The sequence below is a fragment of the Podarcis filfolensis genome, assembly GCF_964270895.1.
Source record: "Podarcis filfolensis genome assembly, chromosome: W".
NCBI lineage: Eukaryota > Metazoa > Chordata > Lepidosauria > Squamata > Lacertidae > Podarcis > Podarcis filfolensis.
This window is the reverse complement of record NC_139619.1, coordinates 4,475,333-4,493,253: the sequence shown is the minus strand read 5'-3', so window position 1 is coordinate 4,493,253 and position 17,921 is coordinate 4,475,333. Positions and strand designations below refer to the sequence as shown.

Genomic DNA, 17,921 nt, shown 5'->3' with positions numbered 1-17,921 from the left:
GCATTCGCCCCATAGGACGCACACACATTTCCCCTTCATTTTTGGAGGAGAAAAAGTGAGTCCTATAGGGCGAAAAATACGGTACTTTCTAAAATTCTGCTTTTTAACATTTATGTAAATGATGTAATAAAGGAACCCAAATGGCCAGATATTTCCCTGTTTCAGTTTTATCCCATAATGTATCCATTTTGCTACATGCCAACGATACGGTGTTGATAGCACAAAGCAAGTGGGTATGAGGCGATTACTAAAGAACTTTGTCGTAACAAAGATTTGAATACAAATTATTCCAAGACAAAAGCCATAGTATTGGGGGCACAGCCCAGGAAGCAGAAATGGCTCCTAAATGGACAAGCCATTGAACAAGCCAGGCATTTCAACTACAGTGGTACCTCTGGTTGCGAACGGAATCCGTTCCAGAGCCCCATTCACATCATGGGCAGAACGCAACCCGCGTCTGCGGGCGTGTGTGGGTCGCGATTTGCCGCTTCTGCGCATGCGCGTGACGTCATTCTGAGCGTCTGCACATGCGCGAGCAGCGAAACCTGGAAGTAACCCATTCCGTTACTTCCGGGTCGCCGCGGGAGGCAACCTGAAAAGACGTAACCTGAACCGAGCGGAACAAGAGGAATGACTGTATTTGAGGATTTGCTTCTCTGATGGGAGTACTGGGTCTCATCAGATGACAGCGTCGGCCTTGAAGGCATCAAGATCTGCACAAGCAATTCTTAGCTTTACCAGAACTGAAGGCGGCAATGGGATTGCCTCTGCTCCGAGAAGATATACAGTGGTACTTCGGAAGTCAAACGGAATCCATTCCAGAAGTCCGTTTGTCTTCCAAAACATTCGGAAACCAAGGCGCGGCTTCCGATTGGCTGCAGGAGCTTCCTGCACTCAATCCGAAGCCATGGAAGCCCCGTCGGACATTTGGGCTCCAAAGAACATTCACAAACCGGAACACTCACTTCCAGGTTTGTGGCGTTCAGGAGCCAAAACATTCGAGTTGCAAGGCGTTTGGGATCCAAGGTACGACTGTATTGGTAAGGCGCCCCCACAGGTAACATTGGGGTGGGGAGGAGAATGATAGGAGGGGATCGGGAGAGACAGGGAAGCCCGGAGGGAACGCCCCACCTAGCCCAGCTCCGACCCCAAGCCAATATCACCAGCGGCTGGAGCAAAAGAGCAGAGGAGCCGCACACCGGGGACCGGCTGGGGGCTAGAAGAACGCGGTGTGGACCCTCCCCTGCCAGTGCAGGGGGGCACAGCAAAAACCATGCTTTATTTTATTGAGTTTATTTTCAGTCCATTTCTTATCCGTATTTTAAAACCCTATGAACCCAGGTAGGCGGCCTGAACCATTGGAGCCCATTTCCTGGAACCGCCGCCTCAGCCCCGATCTAGGGACCCGACACCAAGCCCTGGGGGTCCCACAGGAGAATTAAAACTGCCCCTTTTTCTTGTTCCCTTCTCTCTCTCTCTCTCTCTCTCTCTCTCTCTCTCTCTCTCTCTCCCTCCCCCCTCCTCCTCCTTCTTCTTTAGTTATACATACAACCCTCCCTTTTTTATTAATACATTATTACTCATTATTCATCCATTTATATTCACTTCTTTTTTTAAAAAAAGTTTTTTTCTAATTTCTCATTAAAGAATTCTATATCTATATCTACTTTTCCATCCTCACTCCCCCCTTTTTCTATTTACTTATTACAATGGGTTCCCCCCTTCTCTTTTCTGAACAAACAAACCAACCATTTTCAGTAGGATTTTTTGTGTTTTCTTTTTCTTCCTTTCTTCTTTTTCTCTCTATCTCTTTTCTCTTTTCCTTTTCTTTTCTTTTCCATCTTGTCTTTTGTCTCACACTATAACTTGAATCACCACAGCGACTTTTGATTTTTAAATAGAATTCCATTAGCCTTTACATTTTTAACTTTGGACTCTTATCTGCAAACTCCCAACCCCACCTCCCCACCTTAACACTGGGAGGGCCATGTCCCCGGAATTTGTGAAGACAGGATTCTCAAAAATACCTCTTCCTTGCGGCTCCTGGAGTATTCCTGACAACGGCTGGAGTTTTTCTTCAAGCTCCTGGACCTTCATAGGCAATGCTTGATCATCATTAAGTACTGTTTCCGCCCCCGTCTTAGGGCTATTGGGCGCCTTCTTCAGTATTTCAACATCCTGGAGAGGACAGGCACTTCCTGCTAGACATTTACTCCAGACATTTACATAAGGCACAGAGGCACTGGCTGAAGAAGTTGGGAATGAGCAGACAGTGCTTTTGCTGAGAAGGAGCTCCACCCCAGGGTGCTAAAGAGCTCTTTCCCTAGCCTGCAGGTGCCAGAAGGCCAAGCGCTGGTGTTGCAGTGGTGGTACTTCAGAGGAGTATGAGAAAAGGCTGCTCTGGATTCTGGGTATATAAATGGCCTTGCCTGAAGCTGTGGATTGTGCTCTGCATTAGCAGAGAGGCTCTACTTAGTTGCAAATGAAGCACATTTCAGTTCTTATAGAAACCGGTGTTTCCATGCATGCTTGTTCAGGAACTCTGTGAACTAGACAGCCGCTGTTTTAAACTGGCCCTTTTTCTGGCAGGTTAAACGATTAAAGTTGACTTGATTCACTTCAGCCGCCAACTACCCTTCTAAGCAACCAGAGCAATTACAAATAAAAGGCTCTCCAACCGCACGCTATCCCTATCTGCAAGCAAGCTCTCCCACAAAGTGGGGGGGGGACAAGGGATCCCCTCTGCTGTGCTTTGCCTCAACGCCCCAAAGACAAGCCGTCCAGCTGGAGAAAAGGGGGGAGGGGTGTACGCCACAGGAACGGCCAAGAACGCTGTTTTTTGCTCAGCAATGAGGCGTTAAAGCAGACATACCTTCCTCTGGGTGTGCTCTCTCGAGTCGGGCTCTCCCTCTTCTCAGCGGCGGCTACACCAAGGTCGGGGCACCCCCCCCAGCCAGCGGATTGGCTGGCTGGAACTGGCTGGAATGTCCCCGGATTTAATTAATGTCCCCGGATGTAGTCGGGACCTCTGATGCTGCTTGCTGCCATGGCGTCAGCCATGTTGCAGCGCAGGAAGTCCCCAGGCGTAAATCCGGGGACATTCCAGGGACAAATTTCTGCCGGGGACAGATTGCTGAATCCGGGGATTGTCCCTGGCAACTGGGGACGCCTGGTAAGCCTCCTTCTGGCCTTACCTGAGCAGCAAGTGCAGCTTGTCCTGGATCACCGTGGATCCCTTCAGCTGCCATCAAGCTCCCAGGTTTGGATCTGTTGTCCTGACCTGATTTTTAAATAGAATTCCATTAGCCTTTACATTTTTAACTTTTGACTCTTATCTGCAAATGCGCAGCCCCACCTCCCCACCTTAACACTGGGAGGGCCATGTCCCCGGAATTTCTGAAGACAGGATTCTCAAAAATACCTCTGGCTTGCGGATCCTGGAGTGTTGCTGGCAACGCCTGGAGTTTCTCTTCAAGCTCCTGGAGATTCACACGGAATGTTTGAGTTTCCTTAAATACTGTTTCAGCTGCATGCCACACCTCAGCCAAAAGAGCTGCTATCACTCAAAAAAAGTTTTAAAAGTTTTTTTTTTAATTTCTCATTAAAGAATTCTATATATATATATCCACTATTCCATCCCCACTCCCCCCTTTTTCTATTTACTTATTACAATGGTTTTTTTCTTTTCCTTCTCTTTTCTGAAAAAACAGACTATTTTCAGCAGGATTTTTTGTGTTTTCTTTTTCTTTCTTTCTTCTTTTTCTCTCTATCTTTTTTCTCTGTTCCTTATCTTTTCTTTTCCATCTTGTCTTTTGTCTGACACTATAACTTGAACCACCATAGCGACTTTTGATTTTTAAATAGAATTCCATTAGCCTTTACATTTTTAACTTTTGACTTTTACATTTTTAACTTTTAACTTTTGACAAGCTCCCAGGTGTGGATCTGTTGTCCTGACCTGAATACAAAAGAAGTGATTTTACATCTCCATTCCAACACGAAACGAAAGCCCAGAGCCTGGCTTCATGCTCCCCCTCATCTGGAATATGGTCACTTCCAGAACCTCCCAGCCCAATGATCTCCTTGTAGAGGACTGCTTGTATGACAGAGAGGTTTTCTGTGGAGTGCTGCCTCCCTCTGCTGGTGCAAGCTGTTTCTCCAGCAGAAAAAATGCTTCCTGGTAGATTGGAAATGGCCACCCCTCTTTCTCCAACCCATTCCATATGCATCCCGACCCCAACTATCAGGATTTGCCATCTGGCCTGACTCTACAGTGCTGCTGATACACAAGATAGGCAATAGCCTGCCACTCACTAACCTAACTGCAGCCTTGCAGGAAAAGATTATAAGAGCAGCCAGAGATTTTGTAGTCCAGCCTATTCACATAAGCAGACCAGTCCTCTGCAGCGCACACCCTCCTACTCAAAACCAAGTCAGCTCACCGCCATAAACTGGGCCTCTTTCTCCTGCTTCACTTCTGAGATATTTCAGGGCAGGCTGGATTAAAGTCGGCTCACATTCCTGGCAAGGCTGTTTTCGTCCACGGAGTTTGTTCTATGAGACACATGAGCCAAATAGCCGAGGAGACAGTTTTTTAGCTGCCTGTCATTCATACACTTTATACGGAAAGGATTTCAGGGGCAGATGCTCTTTTTCTGCATGGAGGGTGGGGGTTTCCAAAGGAGCACTATTCAGACCTGCATTCATGGCTTATGAGTCGTAGCCGTGTGACAACTGCACCTCATGCTGATGTGTTGAAGGGCTGATGTTGCACTTCCAGGTAGAAGAGCTCGTTGGCATTATTTTAGGCTCTGTGTCAATTGACTTTGTGACATAATGGTGGGGGGGAGTTCTTATTTTTAGAGTATTTACCTGCAACCTATTATGTGGGAATCTCAAGGTACTTTACAACTAGGTCAGAAAATAGGCAAACATTGAAATGCAGCAGAATAAACAGGCCTACAGTAAAAAAATATCCTTCAAAGCCCATATTGGCTGGCAGCAGCATCCCCCCAAGTCCATGATGGATAAACACTTTCCCCACATGGAGCAGAATTGCACCCATGTTGGCAAAGGCCTCCTTTCTAGAAGGGGAGCAGAGGCTGCCCCCACCCACTGCTCCCTTCTCCCAGGCATCTGAAGAGACAAACGGCTCCCCTTCTCTACCTGTGTGCCACAAGCCTGAATTGCAAGACAGTTCCCACTTTGGGGCAACAGGGAACAAACATGCAGAGGACGAGTTCTGAGGCTCCCCCAACAAAGCCATTTCCCTGGGCCCACCTGCCAGCCTGCTGCTGGCTGGCTGCCCACCCACAGGAAAACGGCACGATTCTCCCCACCAAGAGGACATAACAAGAAGATGGGGACTATAACATAGGACTTCCTAACTTGTGAGTTCTGATGAGCCGCTGCTGCTTCCCCAGTTTAAAGGATGGCGGCTCAGGTGAGCCATTAAGCTAGAAGGAGGAAAAGGACCGACCCCGGGATGGGCTGTCTGCCTTCCTTTTGCCTTCCACCTCACGACATCCTTCCCCAGCCTGGTGCACTCCAGGTGTTCCGGGCTCCATCTCTCACCAGGCCCAGGCGGTATGGCCAGGGGTCAGGGATGGGGGCAGTTGTCCAAAGCAGCTGGAGAGACTCAAGGAGGGCATTGCAGCCTCAAAGCCCTTTCCCTACCTCTCAATCTGGACTTACCTGGCCTTGCCCCTGGCCGCCTTTAGCCAGATCAGCTGTGCTCGGAGCTGGGACAGACCCCTCTGGAGACTTAGAGGTAGAGGAAACAGCCTGGGTCCCCTGGAGAGCACTCCCAAAGGAGATGCCCTCAAAGCTGATCATACTTTTCCTACTCCCAGACTGCAAGCTAGAGAACGTCGCTGCACACTGGTGGCCCATTCCCTGGGTGGTGCACTGGGAAGAAGAAACCTCATCCAGAGATGGGAGGGAAGCACTTTGGCCAGTGCCATGGGGCCTTTCTTCGGCAAGCTGCTCGGGGACCTGCAATGGAGCACTGCCCAAGGAGGAGGAAATGTGGGAGGCCTGCTGGGAAGGCTGCTGGGACCCCGACTCTTCCTGGCTAAGGGAAGCAGCTCTTCCAGTGGTATCTCTGGGAACAGAGGGCATCAAAGTGAGCTGGAAATGAGAAGGCCCAGCCAGGTGGGAGCCGGAGGTCTCTGGGGTCGCACCCAGGGATTCGTTGGGCGAACTTTTCTTCTCCATTCTGTGGACACGAAGGCAAGTCTTCTGACCACTGTACCAGCTGGTTTCAAAGGCTATTTTTTATGAAAGCTTGAAAAACAAAGAAAACACAATATACAGAAATCAGCGTCAGATATCAAGCATTTTGAAAACATAAAAATGAAAAGAAACAGAAGACGAAAAGCTTTCTTCTTTGTTGCAAAGTAATTCCCAAGAATAAGCCCAGAGTAGGTAGGCCTTTTTACTCCTGGGGAAATCACCGGCAATTTCATGCCAAATGCAGCAGAGGGAAGGGGCACAGGAGCTGCTATGAAACAGACGATCCTCCAATCACAGCTGTTTGATGCAGGGATGGAATCAATCCTTTTGCTTCAGTAAAAACCTCAAGGGTCGTAGGTTGTGGTTAAATGAACTGGATGGTGTTACGAAGGATCTCAAAATGAAACACCGTTTTTCAATTTGAAAACTGTTGAATGATCTTTACCTATCCTGGGAACAGTACACCGCAGTGGTGGGCAGTTCCACAGACCCTCCTCCTCTGCTCAAAATGCATACAGACCCATCTTTGTGCGGGGAAGATCCAGACAAAAGGAGTCTGTTTTCAAAGTACCCGTGGAGGGGTTTACACGGCTCCATCCTCTTGCCTCCCCCGCCCCCCGATCACTGTTTCACTCCGGAAGGCGTCTCAGACCTGGGTGGAGCAGCCACAAATGACAGGCAAAGAGACAAGGTCCTGCCCAGATTCAGGCTTCCTCATGATCGTGTGGAATCTGTACAGGTTTCTGTTGGCGCTTCCACTAGTGATTGATCTGTACAGGATCGGACTTCATTTCAGCCAACCACATCCTTCCTCTTCCCCCTCCCTCTTCCCCCGACAGCATACTAGAGTTCATATGGATTTCAAAGCATGCTTTGAGAACTTGTATGCTTAGCTTTAAACTCCACAAAATTAGCCTATGGCTAGGATGCTATTTATCAAAGTCTGCGCCCATTAAGATATGGTCAGATACAAGTATGCTTTCCCCCTTGTTATACAATTATTATTTTTAAAATTGCATTCAACCATTTACTATTTAAACAGCTTATACACCACTTGACTATAATCATCTCTGAAGTGACACACGAGAAATACATTGCAGAAAAAGTTAACATTGATGACATCAGACTTCCGTTAAAAAGACCTGCTGGAATAAAAAAAGGATTCGGTAGGTGCTGGGTGCTCTGCCTGATGCTCTCAACTGACAAGATGTAGGTGTGGTTGAATCAAATGGGAACAGTGACCACAGTGCTATCAAATTCAACATACACAGTATGGAAGTGGACAATTGCTAAGGAAATCCAGAACAGTCACATTTGACTTCAAAAGAGGAGACTTCCTCAAAATGAGGGATTGGGTAAAAAGGAAGTTGAAGGGGGAAAGTCAAGGATGGTGAGCCCTTCTGTGCTCCAGAGGGCCTGGGTGGCCTCATTCCCCTCTTGTTCTGAGCACTGCCGAGGGAGGCAAACATGTCCTTCCTGGGGGCTGGTCCCTCCCCGCCCTCTTCCTGGAGGGCAGCAGGAGGAGGGGGCTGCTGCAGCTGCCTCCTTTGGGGGCATGGCTCACCTTGCCTGCTCCTGCCCTCCTCCAACACACACAACCTTACCTGCCTCAGCCATCCATGGGGGCTTGAGAGTGTGTGAGCAGACTTTGTCATGGGAGGAGGCAGGCCTTGCAGAGGAGGAATGCTGGGGGCAGGCATTCAAACTCAGCCCTGAAGCTCACTGGGTGACCCTGGGCCAGGCACTCACGCTCAGCCTAACCTACCTCAAAGGGTTGTTGTGAGGATAAAATGGGGGGGGAGAGAACTCTGCACACCAACTTGACCTCCTTGCAGGAAATGGGGGCTATAAATGTAATTGTGTTATTTGTACCCCACCCACCTCACTGGGTTTCCCCAGCCTCTCTGAGCGGCTTCCAACACATATTAAAACAACAAACATTCAAAGCCTCGCTATAAAGGGCTGCCTTCCAGAGGTTTGATAGTTGCTCATCTCCTTGTCACCTGTAGGGAGGGCGTTCCACAGAGAGGCTGCCACCACCGAGAAGGCCCTCCCTCTGCCTGGTTCCCTGCAACCTCGCTTCTCGCGGGGAGGGAACCACCAGAAGACCCTCGGAGGAGGACCTTCGGGCTGAAGGATGGGGGTGGAGATGCTCCTTCAGGTATACTGCGCTGAGCTTCCTGACCTAACATTTGCCTCGCTTAACATAATTAATTAGGAAGTGAAGTTTTCCTCTTCCATTCAAGCAGTACAGGAAGTAAGAACGTGCAAAAAGGAATACTACTTCTAGAATTCCCAACTCCTGACATAAAACAGCACAAAGGTTGCCTTTTCTTGACCATCAATCACCTGCGCAAAGTCCCTACGCCACCCCCTATTGTGCTTCAATACAGCCCCATCGGTCAAGCCGGACACTGAGGTCCAGCGCTGAGGGTCTTCTGGTGGTTCCCTCATTGCGAGAAGTGAAGTTACAGGGAACCAGGCAGAGGGCTTCTCAGTAGTGGCACCCGCCCTGTGGAACGCCCTCCCACCAGATGCCAAAGAAATAAACAAGTATATGACATTTAGAAGACATCTGAAGGCTGCCCTGTTTAGGGATGCTGTTAATGACTGATGTTTTAATGTATTTTTAATCTTTTGCTGGAAGCCGCCCAGAGTGGCTAGGGAAACCCAGCCAGATGGGCCGGGTAGAAATAAATTAAAAAATATAATTATTAAATTATTATACGCGTTAGAAACAGAATTTGAAGGGGCAGTCTTTTCTGGCATTGCCAAATGAAGCTGCTGACCCATTTCTAAGTCCTAAAATCCACAATTTCTCTGAATGCCTGAAAAACCCAGTGGTGCAGGACCTCCTAGCATGCCATCTACTGGGGAACATTTCCTAGCACTTGGCTGGGAGCTGCTGCAGCGCTATAGTCAGGAAAGGCTTTTTGTATATCGGTAAGTCCCAACTTATAGGGGATTGGAATGCTAAAGTAGGGAATCAAGAGATAAAAGGAACAACGGGCAAGTTTGGCCTTGGAGAGCAAAATGAAGCAGGGCAAAGGCTAATAGAGTTCTGTCAAGAGAACAAGCTGGTCATCACAAACACGCTTTTCCAACAACACAAGAGACGACTCTACACGTGGACATCACCAGATGGGCAGCATCGAAATCAGATTGATTATATTCTCTGCAGCCAAAGATGGAGAAGCTCAATACAGTCAGCAAAAACAAGACCTGGAGCTGACTGTGGCTCGGATCATCAGCTTCTTATAGCAAAATTCAAGCTTAAACTGAAGAAAGTAGGAAAAACCACTGGGCCGGTAAGATACAATCTAAATCAAATCCCTTATGAATACACAGTGGAAGTGAGGAACAGGTTTAAGGATTTAGATTTGCTAGACAGAGTGCCTGAAGAACTATGGATGGAGGCTCGCAACATTATACAGGAGGCAGCAACGAAAACCATCCCAATGAAAAGGAAATGCAAGAAAGCAAAGTGGCTGTCCAATGAGGCCTTACAAATAGCGGGGGAGAGAAGGCAAGCAAAATGCGAGGGAGATAGAGAAAGATACAGGAAATTGAATGCAGATTTCCAAAAAATAGCAAGGAGAGATAAGAAGGCCTTCTTAAATGAGCAATGCAAAGAAATAGAGGAAAACAACAGAATGGGAAGAACCAGAGATCTGTTCAAGAAAATTGGAGATATGAAAGGAACATTTCATTCAAAGATTGCCATAATAAAGGACAAAAGTGGTAAGGACCTAACAGAAGCAGAAGACATCAAGAAGAGGTGGCAAGAATACACAGAGGAATTATACCAGAAAGAAATGGATGCCTCGTACACCCCAGGTAGTGGGGTTGCTGACCTTGAGCCAGACATCCTGGAGAGTGAAGTCAAATGGGCCTTAGAAAGCACTGCAAATAACAAGGCCAGTGGAAGTGATGGTATTCCAGCTGAACTATTTAAAATTTTAAAAGATGATGCTGTTAAGGTGCTACACTCAATATGCCAGCAAGTTTGGAAAACTCAGCAGTGGCCAGAGGATTGGAGAAGATCAGTCTACATCCCAATCCCAAAGAAGGGCAGTGCTAAAGAATGCTCCAACTACCGCACAATTGCACTCATTTCACACGCTAGCAAGGTTATGCTTAAAATTCTACAAGGAAGGCTCAAGCAGTATGTGGACCGAGAACTCCCAGAAGTGCAAGCTGGATTTAGAAGAGGCAGAGGAACCAGAGACCAAATTGCAAACATGCGCTGGATTATGGAGAAAGCCAGAGAGTTCCAGAAAGACATCTACTTCTGCTTCATTGACTATGCAAAAGCCTTTGACTGTGTCGACCACAGCAAACTATGGCAAGTTCTTAAAGAAATGGGAGTGCCTGATCACCTCATCTGTCTCCTGAGAAATCTCTATGTGGGACAAGAAGCTACAGTTAGAACTGGATATGGAACAACTGATTGGTTCAAAATTGGGAAAGGAGTACGACAAGGCTGTATATTGTCTCCCTGGTTATTTAACTTATATGCAGAATTCATCATGCGAAAGGCTGGGCTGGATGAATCCTTAGCCGGAATTAAGATTGCTGGAAGAAATATCAACAACCTCAGATATGCAGATGACACAACCTTGATGGCAGAAAGTGAGGAGGAATTAAAGAACCTTTTATTGAGGGTAAAAGAGGAGAGCGCAAAATATGGTCTGAAGCTCAACATCAAAAAAACGAAGATCATGGCTACTGGTCCCATCACCTCCTGGCAAATAGAAGGAGAAGAAATGGAGGCAGTGAGAGATTTTACTTTCTTGGGCTCCATGATCACTGCAGATGGTGACAGCAGCCACGAAATTAAGAGACGCCTGCTTCTTGGGAGGAAAGCAATGATCAACCTAGACAGCATCTTAAAAAGTAGAGACATCACCTTGCCAACAAAGGTCCGTATAGTAAAAGCTATGGTTTTCCCAGTAGTGATGCATGGAAGTGAGAGCTGGACCATCAAGAAGGCTGATCGTCGAAGAATTGATGCTTTTGAATTATGGTGCTGGAGGAGACTCTTGAGAGTCCCATGGACTGCAAGAAGATCAAACCTATCCATTCTTAAGGAAATCAGCCCTGAGTGCTCACTGGAAGGACAGATCGTGAAGCTGAGGCTCCAATACTTTGGCCACCTCATGAGAAGAGAAGACTCCCTGGAAAAGACCCTGATGTTGGGAAAGATGGAGGGCACAAGGAGAAGGGGACGACAGAGGACGAGATGGTTGGATAGTGTCTTTGAAGCTACAAACATGAGTCTGACCAAACTGCGGGAGGCAGTGGAAGACAGAAGTGCCTGGCGTGCTCTGGTCCATGGGGTCACGAAGAGTCGGACACGACTAAACGACTAAACAACAACAACAAGTCCCAACAGTTGAATAGGAACCTTCAAAAACAATGTATGTATTTGTATTTCACATGTCCACCAAGCACGAGAAAATGTCCCTTCATCTTCTTGACATTTCCAACAAATATTTGGTATGTTTTCATGTATTCTAAATAACTTCTCGGGAGTTAGATACCAGCAATACTTAAATATATATATATTTAAAAGTCTATTTTAAGTCATAACTCAATTATTATTTTAACTCTTTAGTCCACATATGTTACCACTATTCCAACTGTACAATATAACCAAAAAAAGAGAAAATCATGCCTCTTTAATCATGCACTTTTTAATCTGTTCCTCTTCCATTTAGGATTTCAACAAAAGTTTCTACATTTTTGATATCACATGATGTGCACAATTATATCTCAAAACCCGTCTTCCACTCTTCCATACCCCAAGTCTTCATTTCCAACTAGAATCTCTCAATCAATCAATCAATCATTTATTTGTATGTTGCCTTTCCAAATTTCAAACCATGTGCAAGGCAGCTTACAAAAAAAAAAAAATATTCCATAACTGCAAACATAACAAAACTAGTCGTAAACAATGAACAAAATATCAAAAAGTACACAACAAAATTGAAACAAAATCCACATAAATAATAAGATTCCACGTAAATCATATAATCCAAACTAAAGAGATAAAAAATTAACATCAGCAACAGCAACCCCCCCCCCCCGGAAAAAGAACCCATAAACAACACCCCAACCCTCTTTTATTAAGTGTAAAAGAGAAACCCCTTGTTTAAATTTTACAATCTCCCCGTTTCCACTTTAAGAACTCTCAATAGATTAACCATTTCTCTTTATCCGTCAGCCTTTTGTCTATAAAAAGTGTCTTCTGGTGAAACCCAAAATAGAGTCTTTGTGTATAAACTAACTTTATATCTATTTTCAGATTCTTAATACGCCACGCACGTCTAATACAGTGGTTCTCAAGGTGCGCATTTACTCTGACTTGATCTACCACAAATATCCAAGCCATCTAACCCTGAAATCCTAACCTTCTAATTCCAAGTCTCTTCTTTCTCAATATCCCCATTCCGTTAACCGCACCAAGCGACAAGCTGTAAAATGCAAGTTTAAAACGCTAGCTTTCCTTTGCATCTCGCAGAACTTTAAATGTAATTTGTGGGTTTTTTCACCTGTCCTCCAAACTTCGGTCTTTTTGCCATCCTTTAAATGGGAAATCAGTAGTCAAGCCATACTTTTTGGTAAAACGTTTGTCTGGATCCCGGAAGTCCTACCTGAGATGGGAGGTTCCGCTAGTACCAGCCACTTCTCCTTCTGCAAGCAGCGCCACCCGAATTCCCGCCTGGGATGAGCCGCTAAACTGAGCTGCCGGAGAAAGACTGGGGCGGGCGGCAAGTGGGAGGGGGAAGTCGTGCGCTTCTGTCCCGTCAGAAAAGTGCTGGTCCTCCCCGGAGGCAGCCTGCTTGCAGACAAGGGGGCTGGGCTGCCTCAAAGCCCATCAAGGCCACAGGCTGCTAGCATGACTCATCCCGGCTTTCTCATCTGAGGGGAAAGGGTGCGCGATCTTAAATGCTGGCCTTGGCGACTTGGCTGAGCTACCTTGGGCCAGTCCTTGGGCCAGCTTAGCCTCCCTCACAGAGGGTTGTTCTGAAGATACACTCAGGAAAACACCCGAGGCATGAAGAAGAAGAACGAGGAGAGTCTGGAAAGGGGGGTGGGGAGCGCTCTCACCCCAGCCGCTCCAGGATGGGAAGTGCGTCCCAGGGGAAGGGGGATTCAGGCGGAGGAGGACGTCGGGGTGGGTGGGGGTTGCCAGGAGCAGCACGATGTCCCTCCAACCCCCGGCTTCCACTCTCCAGGCAGGCGCCCAACGTGGCCAGCTGGCACTCCAGCCTTGGCGTGCAGATCCCGGGTTCAGCCCCAGTTCCAGGTTCTGATACTGAGGGAGAAAACATCGCTCTGCACATTTCCCACATCATGCATACTTCTATGATGTCCCCACTTTCCCCCCTCTCGCAAAGCCCCAAAGCCTCCTACATTGTAAGCCTTCCTTACAGGGGAATCATCAGAACCACCTGTGCTGCAGAGCTTCTGGCTGAAAGGCGACTCAGGAGATTTGCAATGACTGCTGCAATGCACCCCTAATGATTCAGATTGTATCATTATAGCCTTATTGTGTTTATTTGTTGTTGATATATCAAATTTGTATAATCTTAAAAGCGGTGTGGCTGTGAGTACCATGAAGGGAGCCTGCACTTTGTGATTTGCCAGGGCACTACTGCAGGTTAGGAAGGAGGAAGAGGCAAAGATCCTTTCCCCAGTAAAACATGTTTGCACCCAGGGTGTTTCCAGACTGTCAGTATTTTGTGGAAGGGATTCAGGTCCAGCCGAGAACTTCAGCTTTTCCAATGAGAATGGATTAAAGCACTCTGACCATTTTCTTAGTAGAGTCTAACCACTGTTGTAAGTTTTGGGTAAGCAAGACATGAACGCAAAACAAACAAGTGGTCGTCTCCTCCGGGTGAACCCCTGCACTGTAAATATATTGACAGCACACTTCCAGGTCTTTGGCATCAGCATCCCAGAACTGTGAAGGTTGCCTCAACTGTTGAGCAACACAGCTAAGGAAGAAGGAGTGGAGTGTCTCCGGGGGGAGCATAGCTCCCATTCCCTTCCAAACACACAGACAGGACAGTGTGGTGGCACCCAGGGAATAGTTGCAGCAGCCGGATGGCTGGCTGAAACACACACCATTGCAATCTTTTTGCCTGGGATTCAATCTGAATCAGCCAGTTAGTGAACTTGGTGCTCCTGTGCAACAAAGCCACTACAAAATTGCTCTTCCCTGCACACTTCCAGGTCCCTCCAGCTGGGCTTTTTGAGTGTGATGGGTTTTTCTCACTCCAGAGCAGTTTGTCTTTAAGCTGAAGGTCACCAGGAAAGCAAGGGAGACTAAAAAAATTGCACTCTTGCTTTCCTGGAAGAAGATCAAAAGACTCCCCTGGACTAGAAGAAACATCTCATTAACAACTGCAGAAATGCCAAAGAACTTTGGATATCTGCTTGGGAGCTTTCTGATGCAGTATTAATTTAACAAGGAGCCAGGAGTGAAACCGAAAGTAGACTGACCAGCTAGCTGAATCCAATTATATTGCTATGGGCGGGGGAGGGGAAACCTCTAACATTTTACTTTTCAATACTTGTACTTCCAGGGTGAATTGAATGGGTGGGTGAGGGGGTGGAGGAGAGGCAGAAAGAAGAGCTAACTTGTCCGTGGCTGGGGGCACAATCTGGATGGTTCTGCCGGGGCGCAAGATCACCTAACTACTGCTCTGCGCCTCTGGACCAGGGGTGAATGGTGCTCATTGGGACTGGGAGGGTGGAAGGCAAGGAGGCCAACAGTAGGTGGCGCCAGAGCCAAGGAGTGGCTGAGCAAATGCGTTCTGTATCTGAGATGGAGTGGGAAGGGGCTGGCGGCCACCTCAGCCATCCCTTGTCTGCCCTCATGGACCGGCCAGAATCCACTGGGCAAATGCTCATCTTGCCAGAGTCTGGGTCTTCTGCTGTTGCTCTCTCAGAAACCGTGCCCAGGTGGGATGTTTCGTTTTTCGTAGCTGCTTCATCCCTCAGGAAGTTGGAGGTGATGCAACTCCTGCATCTCTGACGTGGGAAGGTTTGGGGGTATAACAAATTTCCCCCTTCTCCCTTGGCTCCCTGGAAAGAAGGCATCTTTACATTTTGAGCGCATTTCACAGGCCAGGAGCCAAGCACCCCTTCCTGAGGGGGAGAAGAGGCCCAGAAAAGATGAGCCCTTCTCAGTCCAAAGGCGTTCCCCTGAGATTCAGCTTCCGGGCTATGGCTAACCAGGCTAGGAGCAGGAATATTGGGAGCGGGAAGGAACTGATGTCATCTGCCAGAGCAGCTGGCTAATTGAAGGGAATGAGGTGATAACAAGGGTTTCAAATCTGAACTCTTGTTTGCGGCTGATTAGGATAGAGGGAGGTGGAGAACACGGGCAATCGGAAGCAGACTCTGGGTAGTTGGTTCCTTCTCTTTGTTCGGGTTCCTACGTCACACCAGCAGTTTAAATGGCAACACTCCTTTGCAAGATTGTCCGCCTTTTTAATTGTTTGTTATGGAAAATCAATAAAATGATAAGTTGCCCCTGCCGAAGGGTTGCATGACATCTAGCTGAAGACTTTTTGTGCTAAAAGTTGAAGCTATGCTGGGTTGTGTGTGTGTGTGTGTGTGTCCGTCCATGTGGCTGCTGTGTATTCAACATTCCACCCCTCCAAAGCATCCTAAGAACCTTAGTTTTCCTTTCACAGTGCTACGATTCCCAGCACCCTTAACAAACCATTGTTCCCAGGACTTTTTGGGTGTGGGTGGGAGGAGATGTGCTTTACATGTGCGGTGTGCAGGCATCTCCAAGCACATGTGTGGGGGGATTCAAGACTAACTCTTATGCTTTTCTTCCTTAGACCAGCTTGACGTTGAACGAGAGGTTCTCTGGGTTGAGGAACACACGCCATTTCACAGTGAAGCAGAACACGGGCCGAATGGTCACTCTGCCATTGCATTCGGTGAAATCAGACTGGATTTGCAAAGGAGCTTGCCCCTGAAGCCAGTTGGTTGCCTGCCTGTGGCTGGCTGGCGGCTTGGCACCAGCAAAACACAAAGAGACAGCCCCATGCAACCTCACACCCAAAGATTTCTGCCCATGCTTCAGACATGCAGCCCTAAGAGCAGCTCTGACTCCCACTCTAGGCCCCTCTGCCCCAGTCTTCCTCCTGATGTAGGCTACAGGATCTGGGAAGTCTGATCCAGCTTTGAGGTGTGGTTCCATATGGCCGTTAGTACTGTTCTGCTTTTGCCAGAGAGCCACCTGGTAAGGAAGATCTCCAAGCATGCTTCCTAGGGGGTCCTCTTTAATCCTCAGGTGTGCCAAAAAAGGCATGATCCAGCACCCTCATGCCACAGCTGCCTCTGGAGTGACCCTCCCTCCGGTAAGAGGCATGCCTCACAGCTGAGTGCCTGGTTGTTTGTGTAGGGCGAAGGCTGGGAATCTTGTGGGCTCCCAGATATTGCCAGATCCAATGGCCTTCTGCCTCAGCCAGCATGGCCGACGGTCAGGGGTGATGGAATCCAACAACATCTAGAGGGCCACACAATTCCCCATCCCTGGTCTAGTGAATTTGAGGTTCTTGGTTTCTCTCCCTCTGCCCCCTTTTGCCTGGAAAAGCACTTTGGCAGATTCCTTTGGAGGATTTGGGTGTGACAAGCTGTAGCAGCGCACTGAATAAAACAACTCTGAGAAGCTGAAACACCGGGCTGTTTTCTTTTCTAATAAAAATATTCACTGTGCAGTTCACAGGCACAAAACACAATGTTGATATTGTCCAGGAAATGGGTTTTCAGTTGGAGGGCATGGGTTGCGTGAGAGCATGTTGTGTGGGATAACCAGTCTCATATAACCTAATTAGTCTAATTAGTGCATGAAGGGGTTAACACCATAGAGTAAGCTGTCCTGCCATCTTAGCCATGTCTCTTCCCCTTACCTTGGGAGTGAGTTCTGATCTATTCTGGTATTCACTTCTTCAGCGTTTAATGTACTGTAGGTTTTTCCTGATTTTATGGTTTTATCTTTCTGTAAACGGCTTTGATGTTTCTTACCATCTGGTGTGTATAAATTTTATGAAATAAATCAATAATTTTGAATAAATAAATAAATAAATAGGAAGATGTAAAACCACAACCTCCGAAATGAAAGCTACTGTGCCTCCAGACGGATGTTTTTGCCTGGAGGGGGGCCGTATTCTGCAATGTGCTATCGATGCAATAATAGTGCAGCTTTCTAATGGACTGTCCACGCAAACATCATTCTGCTTTCTCAGTTGCTCTGCAATGCTTCGCCAGGGTTACCACATCATTGCCCCCTGGGGGTGCGCTCCTCTGTTGTAGCTCAGCAAAAGCAGGACAAAATTCCGCTAGTATGGCTCACAGTGAGGGCTGCTGAGAGTTGGGAGAGATCTCGGAGGCCAAAGAGTTTGCTTTTCTGCTCAGTACAGGGCATCTTGCCAGCTCTTCACCCCTGACTGGCCGAAGATGCCCATCTCTCATCCATGCAGCTCCACAGCGTGCCTGGATGATGACTCAGATGGAGCTGGACACACCATTCCTGAAGGATGCAATAATCTTGCAATTGTGGTGGACCAATTACATGTCATTTTGCTTTGCAAGTTGTTCTGTGATGCGTCCCCTGTGCTACTATATTATTATCTGCCAGAGGGGCCCTCTTGAGCTAT

At 47.5% G+C, this 17,921-nt stretch overlaps 1 long non-coding RNA gene across 1 annotated transcript in view; it reads right to left on the bottom strand.

Annotated features, from left to right (window-relative positions):
• Positions 1 to 2,083: 2,083 nt before the first annotated feature.
• Positions 2,084 to 17,921, bottom strand: part of LOC310753795 — a 537,002-nt gene continuing 521,164 nt past the window's right edge. Inside the window, exons 2-4 of the long non-coding RNA XR_014543456.1 lie at positions 4,443 to 4,554; positions 3,195 to 3,280; positions 2,084 to 2,178 (exon numbers count right to left, since the gene is read on the bottom strand). This is a non-coding gene — a long non-coding RNA (uncharacterized lncRNA). The remainder of the gene's footprint in view (positions 2,179 to 3,194; positions 3,281 to 4,442; positions 4,555 to 17,921) is intronic.